This window comes from Microcebus murinus, chromosome 9, assembly GCF_040939455.1.
Source record: "Microcebus murinus isolate Inina chromosome 9, M.murinus_Inina_mat1.0, whole genome shotgun sequence".
Taxonomy (NCBI): domain Eukaryota; kingdom Metazoa; phylum Chordata; class Mammalia; order Primates; family Cheirogaleidae; genus Microcebus; species Microcebus murinus.
The window spans coordinates 27,562,362-27,568,855 of NC_134112.1; the positions used below are offsets into that span (position 1 = coordinate 27,562,362).

Consider the following 6,494-nt stretch of genomic DNA (forward strand, 5'->3'; position numbering starts at 1 on the left):
TGCTGATGATATGATATTGTATCTAGAAAACCCCAAAGATTCAACCAAGAAACTCCTAGAACTGATCAATGAATTTAGTAAAGTCTCAGGATACAAAATCAATACACAGAAACCAGAGACATTCATATACGCCAACAACAATCTAATTGAGAACCAAATCAAAGACTCAATTCCCTTCACAATAGCAACAAAGAAATTAAAGTACCTAGGAATATACTTAACCAAGGACGTAAAAGACCTCTATAGGGAGAACTATGAAACACTGAGGAAGGAAATAGCAGAGGATGTAAACAGATGGAAATCCATACCATGCTCGTGGATCGGCAGACTCAATATCATCAAAATGTCTATACTACCCAAACTGATCTACAGATTCAATGCAATACCTATTAAAATCCCATCAGCATTCTTCACAGATATAGAAAAAATAATTTTACGCTTCGTATGGAACCAAAGAAGACCCCGAATAATCAAGAGCAATTCTAGGCAACAAAAACAAAATGGGAGGCATTAATATGCCAGATATCAAACTATACTACAAAGCTGTAGTAATTAAATCAATATGGTATTGGCACAAAAATAGGAATATTGACCAGTGGAACAGATGTGAGAATCCTGATATAAAACCATCCTCATATAGCCATCTAATCTTTGACAAAGCAGACAAAAACATACACTGGGGAAAAGAATCCCTTTTCAATAAATGGTGCTGGGAAAACTGGATAGCCACTTGCAGAAGGCTAAAACAGGACCCACACCTTTCACCTCTTACAAAAGCCAACTCACGCTGGATAACAGACTTAAACCTAAGGTATGAAACTATTAGAACTCTAGAGGAAAATGTTGGAAACACTCTCCTAGACATCGGCCTGGGCAAAGAATTTATGAAGAAGTCCCCAAAGGCAATCACAGCAGCAACAAAAATAAATAAATGGGACATGATCAAACTACAAAGCTTCTGCACAGCCAAAGAAATAGTCATGAAAGTAAACAGACAACCTACAGAATGGGAGAAAATTTTTGCATCCTATGCATCCGATAAGGGACTGATAACTAGAATATACTTAGAACTCACGAAAATCAGCAAGAAAAAATCAAATAACCCCATTAAAAAGTGGGCAAAGGACTTGAACAGAAACTTTTCTAAAGAAGACAGAAGAATGGCCAACAAACATATGAAAAAATGCTCAACATCTCTAATCATCAGGGAAATACAAATCAAAACCACAATGAGATATCACTTAACCCCAGTGAGAATGGCCTTTATCAAAAAGTCTCCAAACAATAAATGCTGGCATGGTTGCAGAGAGAGAGGAACACTACTACACTGCTGGTGGGACTGCAAACTAGTTCAACCTCTGTGGAAAGCCATATGGAGATACCTTAAAGTGATACAAGTGAATCTACCATTTGATCCAGCAATCCCATTGTTGGGCATCTACCCAAATGATCCAATGACACTCTACAAAAAAGACACCTGCACTCGAATGTTTATAGCAGCACAATTCATAATTGCAAGGCTGTGGAAACAGCCCAAGTGCCCATCAATCCAAGAATGGATTAATAAAATGTGGTATATGTATACCATGGAGTACTATTCAGCTCTAAGAAACAATGGTGATATAGCACATCTTATATTTTCCTGGTTAGAGCTGGAACCCATACTACTAAGTGAAGTATCCCAAGAATGGAAAAACAAGCACCAGATATATTCTCCAGCAAACTGGTATTAACTGAGTAGCACCTAAGTGGACACATAGGTACTACAGTAATAGGGTATTGGGCATGTGGGAGGTGGGAGGGGAGGCGGGTATATACATACATAATGAGTGAGATGTGCACCATCTGGGGGATGGTCATGATGGAGACTCAGACTTTTGGGGGGAGGGGGGAAATGGGCATTTATTGAAACCTTAAAATCTGTACCCCCATAATATGCCGAAATAAAAAAAAATAAAAAACAAACAAACAAAAAACAACAACAACAAAAAAGAAAAATAAAGAAAAAGCTACAAGATGAAAGCAAACTTTGATAAAATGGGGTAGTCCTAATAATTCTCAACTATTATTAATTCTTCTTTTTATAGTAAAGTAAAATTTCTCACTGGGTACTTTCGAGACTTTAAATGTAAGTCAGTTATAAATCTTGCTGCCTCTAACACATGCTCCTGAGGTTTATTCAGTCATTTTTTCAAGAAATACTCATCCAGCCTCTATTGTTTCCCAAGCAATTAAATGCCAAGCACAGGGCAGCCAACATGGATCAGACAGACACAGAGTGTGTGGCCAAGTGGGGTGTAATGGAATGGGGGCTGCCACGTATAGACTCTGTTATGAAGGTAAGCACTTGTGGTCTTTGAACATGTGGTTGAAGCCTTTTAGCTTCTAGGTCTGATACATTTCACGAAGGGAAACCAGGAGGCTTTGGAACTAGGTCTACTGAAGTCTTGCCATTGTAATTCTGGGTTGAAAGTTAAATGGGGGGCACCAATAAAAAAATTATAGGCAGAGTTTTTTAAAGGAGAAAAGACAAAACTGGGAAGGAGGTCTAGATTTGTCTTTAGCTGAGCAAGGGACAGATTCCAGCCCATACTGATCTTTCCCTAAGTAATTTGGAATGTTAGTAATCTGCACCACACCAATTAGCATTTGATTACTGCCCATACATTGTCTGGCACCGTCTAAAATGACTTTAAGTCCATCCATGGATTAGACGAACAACAAGCTTGTTAGTCCTTGCAGGTAGGGAGTTACCCTTCCTATAAGCCTGTGTTACTTTTCTTATAAGCATCTCCTTGGGCTGAGAGCACAGGGTGGCTCAGCGGTGGACCCTCTGTGAATGCAAATGTGAGCTGATACCAAGGCAGGCACCACTGTCTCCAGCCTCCCTAGGGTACTGCTCCTCTTTTCTCCTTCCAAAGCATCACTCTAGACTTGGTCTTTTTGCTCCAGCATCCTCATCTTGCCTCCAACCCCTGCCTGTATTATCTTCTTTTCTCAGTTCCCTCCCCAGCTTAAAAGATACCTCCTTTCTATTCATTTACATAATACGCATTGATTGAGCACTGCTGTGCACCAAGCACTATGCAAGGTGCTACGGACACAAAGGCAACTATCACAAGGTTTTTTGTTTTTTTTTTCGGGCTGAAACTTTCTTTAGAGCAACAAGGGCTTCCTTTTTGTGGAGGCTGGATGAGATTCCCAAACTATGAAGTCAGGCAGAAATTGGGGCAGTTTTATTGACAATGGCAACATACGAGACGAGACTCCACGCTGAGGTACGTGGGCGAGATAAGGACCGAGCCCAGGCCTTATGCTTCTCCTCAGGATCCTTGGGGGGCAAACTTCTCCTGCAGTTTCTTCCACATGCCTTTATTCATTTCCTTAAACTCATCCAAGGTGTCTGTGGACAGGATCAGCTTGTACTCTTCCACGGACAGGCCACGGACGGTGGTGTCTCTGGGGCGAGGGCACTTGTGTTTGTAGTAGTTTGAATGGAGTCTCGCTAAGCTCTCACACATCTGATCGCAGGCTTCAGGCTCTGTAACCTGAGTGTTCTCTCCCTCCCGAAAGGCCTGTACTACCCGCTGCCGCAGGTAAGAGCCCAAGTCCCGGCCCCGTTTGGTCTCGTCCACTGGCCATTCCTCACACAGCTTAAGAAAGCCCAGTAGCGGCTGGCCGCCATTTTGGGCCCCGCTAGTCCCCGCCCCTGGGGGAGGAGTCTTTTTTTTTTTTTCAGCTGATAGTAGCTCCTTGTTTTAAAGGGATCTGTAGGAGACTCGGGTGAGTCAAGGACTATGGGGCCATGTGTGAGGCACTAAGACAGAGGTAGGTTTAAGTTGCTGTGGGAGCCCCAGGGAGGGGAAGTAAATGAGGTGAGAACATTACAGCAGACTTCACATGGGGGAGGGGGCTCGGGGGAGTATTGGGAGGTTGGCATTTTAAAATAATGGTATGTGATAAACAGATGACCCTCACATATTCAAGCTGCAAGAAGCCTAAGTAACATAATCCAACTACCATATTTACAGAGGAGCCAGACCCAGTGAGGAGGAGATGTTGTCAAAGGTCGCATTCCCTGCTGCTGCAAAGCCAGGACTAGATGCAGCTAGACTTGGCAGTCAGGGCTGGGGTGGAATGGTGATGGTGCTATAGTCTGAAGTAAAGTGGAAACAGGAAGCCAGTTAGTGCAATTACCCAGGTGAGAGATGAGAGGTGAAGAGATTATGGTGTCATGGACCATGATGGAGGGGCTGAAAAGTGGTCAGATTCAACTTACATTTAAAAGGGAGAGCTGGCAGGATTTGCTGGTTGGGATATGGTATGTGAGAGAGAAAGAGAGAGGAGGCCAGGGTGGCTCCAAGATTTGGGCCTGGGCAACTAACAGCTTGGAGTTTTCAACAACCAAGACATGGAGGATGGTAGAAAGAGTAAGGAGAAATGATTTGTTTTGGAACATGTTAAATTTGACATGCCTATTACATGTTAAGTAGAGATATCTGATTGACAGTTGGATGTACAAGCCTGGAGCTGGGCTGGAGATACTTATCTTGGATACTTCAGTAGTGTGTAGATGGAATTTAAAGGAGAGGATATGTTCACCTAGGGAAAGAACGAAGACAGGGAAGGAAAGAGGTCTGAGGACTCAACCTTGGACAATCCAGTGTGTAGAGTGGGAAAGACAGAAGGAACCGGCCAAGAGGGCCTCAGAAAGAGTAGCCAATAAGGTAGGAAGAGAACCAAGAGAGAATAGTTTCCTAGAGGCCAAGTTCAGGCAATATTTCTAGGAGGAGGGAGTTGATCTACTATGAAATAATGCTGATACGTTGAATGAAATAGTTGGTGAGAAATTGCCATTGGACTTGGCAAGATGGAGACCCCTGAGGACCTCAAAGAAAGCAGTTTTGGTGGAGTAGAGGGGACAACAGCCTAACTGAAAGAGATTCAAGAGAGAATGGGACCAGAGGAAGTAGAGACAGAAAACTCTTTAGATGGTTTCGCTGTAAAGGGAAACCACAGACACAGTATCTGTAGAGTCAAGAGAATATTTTTCTTTCTCAAATGGGAGATTATAATTGCTTTGTATTTTGATGTGAATGATCCAGAAGAGGGTGCAATGGTTGCTGCAGGAGAGAGAGGTGAAACCTGAAAGAGCTGATGGAGAGGAGGAAGAGGGTAGGTGGGGGCAGATGCTGAAGCATGAGGGTGGCTTCTGTCCCGGGAGGAAGGCAGGTCAGAGAGGCAGGCTGCTGGTTCTGGCAGTGGGCAGGGTGGGAATTTGTGTCTGAATGTTTCCCTTTTGTAGTGAAAGAAGAAGCAAAGCCATCGGCTGAGAAAATGGGGAAGAAGTTGTTGGATGTTTGAGAAGAAGAGAACCATGTAAGAGCCATCTAAGAGATTGGGACTGTCCATTGAGTAGGTCACTCGAGCTGGACAGCAGGGCCTCTGAACAGCATTAGAGTCCTGTGCTCATGCATTGATGATGTGGCCCCCTTGGCCTCGTTGTGCTTTCCTTCAGTCACACTCAGCTGCCTTGGAGCTGGTGAGAAGAGAGTATAAGATTGGATTTAACTAGGGTTGTGTTTTTGGGGGGAAGAGAGAGTGAGCATAAAGATGGACCAAAGACCTCTAAGCTGGGAAAGGGTAAATTGAAGACATAGGGAAAAAGGGCTATAAAAAGTAGTGGGGCCAATAGAACAGTGGTCCGATGGGGTTGAGGACCTGCTGAAATCAGTGTATGTACCGGAAAGGAGATAGAGAAATAAGAGGTGGTAGCCAGAGAGTGGGGTGATTGAAATTGAGGTTATAAAGAGGGTGCACTTTCTGACAGTGACTGAATCCTGGTCTGGTCATAGGACTGGATTTGCTGATGGTGTGGGTGGGAAGGCAGATCACTGGAGGAGCAGAAGTTGAGGATGAGAAACCAGAGCTGTGGAAGAATCATCTGTGTGGGACTGAAATCACCAAGAATTGCATCAGGGATAGTGTTGAGTGGGAGAGTAAATCCTCCTGGGATGAGGAGGCGTGACCTGGAGGTGTGGAGATGGCTGTGACAATTTTACTACAGTCTTTAAAGGCGACAGTACATCAGGCATGAATCTGTGCATAGAACCACAGCCCACTTGACTTCTTCCTAGGCAGTAGGGGGAGGACATTTATCTTTGCTGGCAGATAAATATGAGATCTCTTTTATGGATACCTGTTAGTGTGGCTGCATTCAAACAACTGCTCCATAGAGCAAGCAGGGCTCACTGTTACCCCGGGATTCCCTAGAGATGCTCAAAGGACTGCCTTTGTGTTGGGGAAGGAGGTCGGGAGTGGCAGGAGGGGGCATGGCAGGGGGTTGTCTAGTGAAAAGGAGGATGGAAAGAGGAGGGGCTGTGTTGTCTGCTCTATGTCCAGCCAACCTGAGAAGCTCTGTATCTAATTGTTCATGTTCAGGGGTTTTCGTTTGTTCTGTGCAATGCACACAGGACACATTCAACTCTTACAAA

General features: G+C 43.9%; 1 pseudogene; it reads right to left on the reverse strand.

The window, feature by feature from the left end:
* Positions 1-3,139: 3,139 nt before the first annotated feature.
* On the reverse strand, positions 3,140-3,685 carry LOC105875947 (ubiquinol-cytochrome c reductase complex assembly factor 2 pseudogene; annotated as a pseudogene).
* Positions 3,686-6,494: the final 2,809 nt, after the last annotated feature.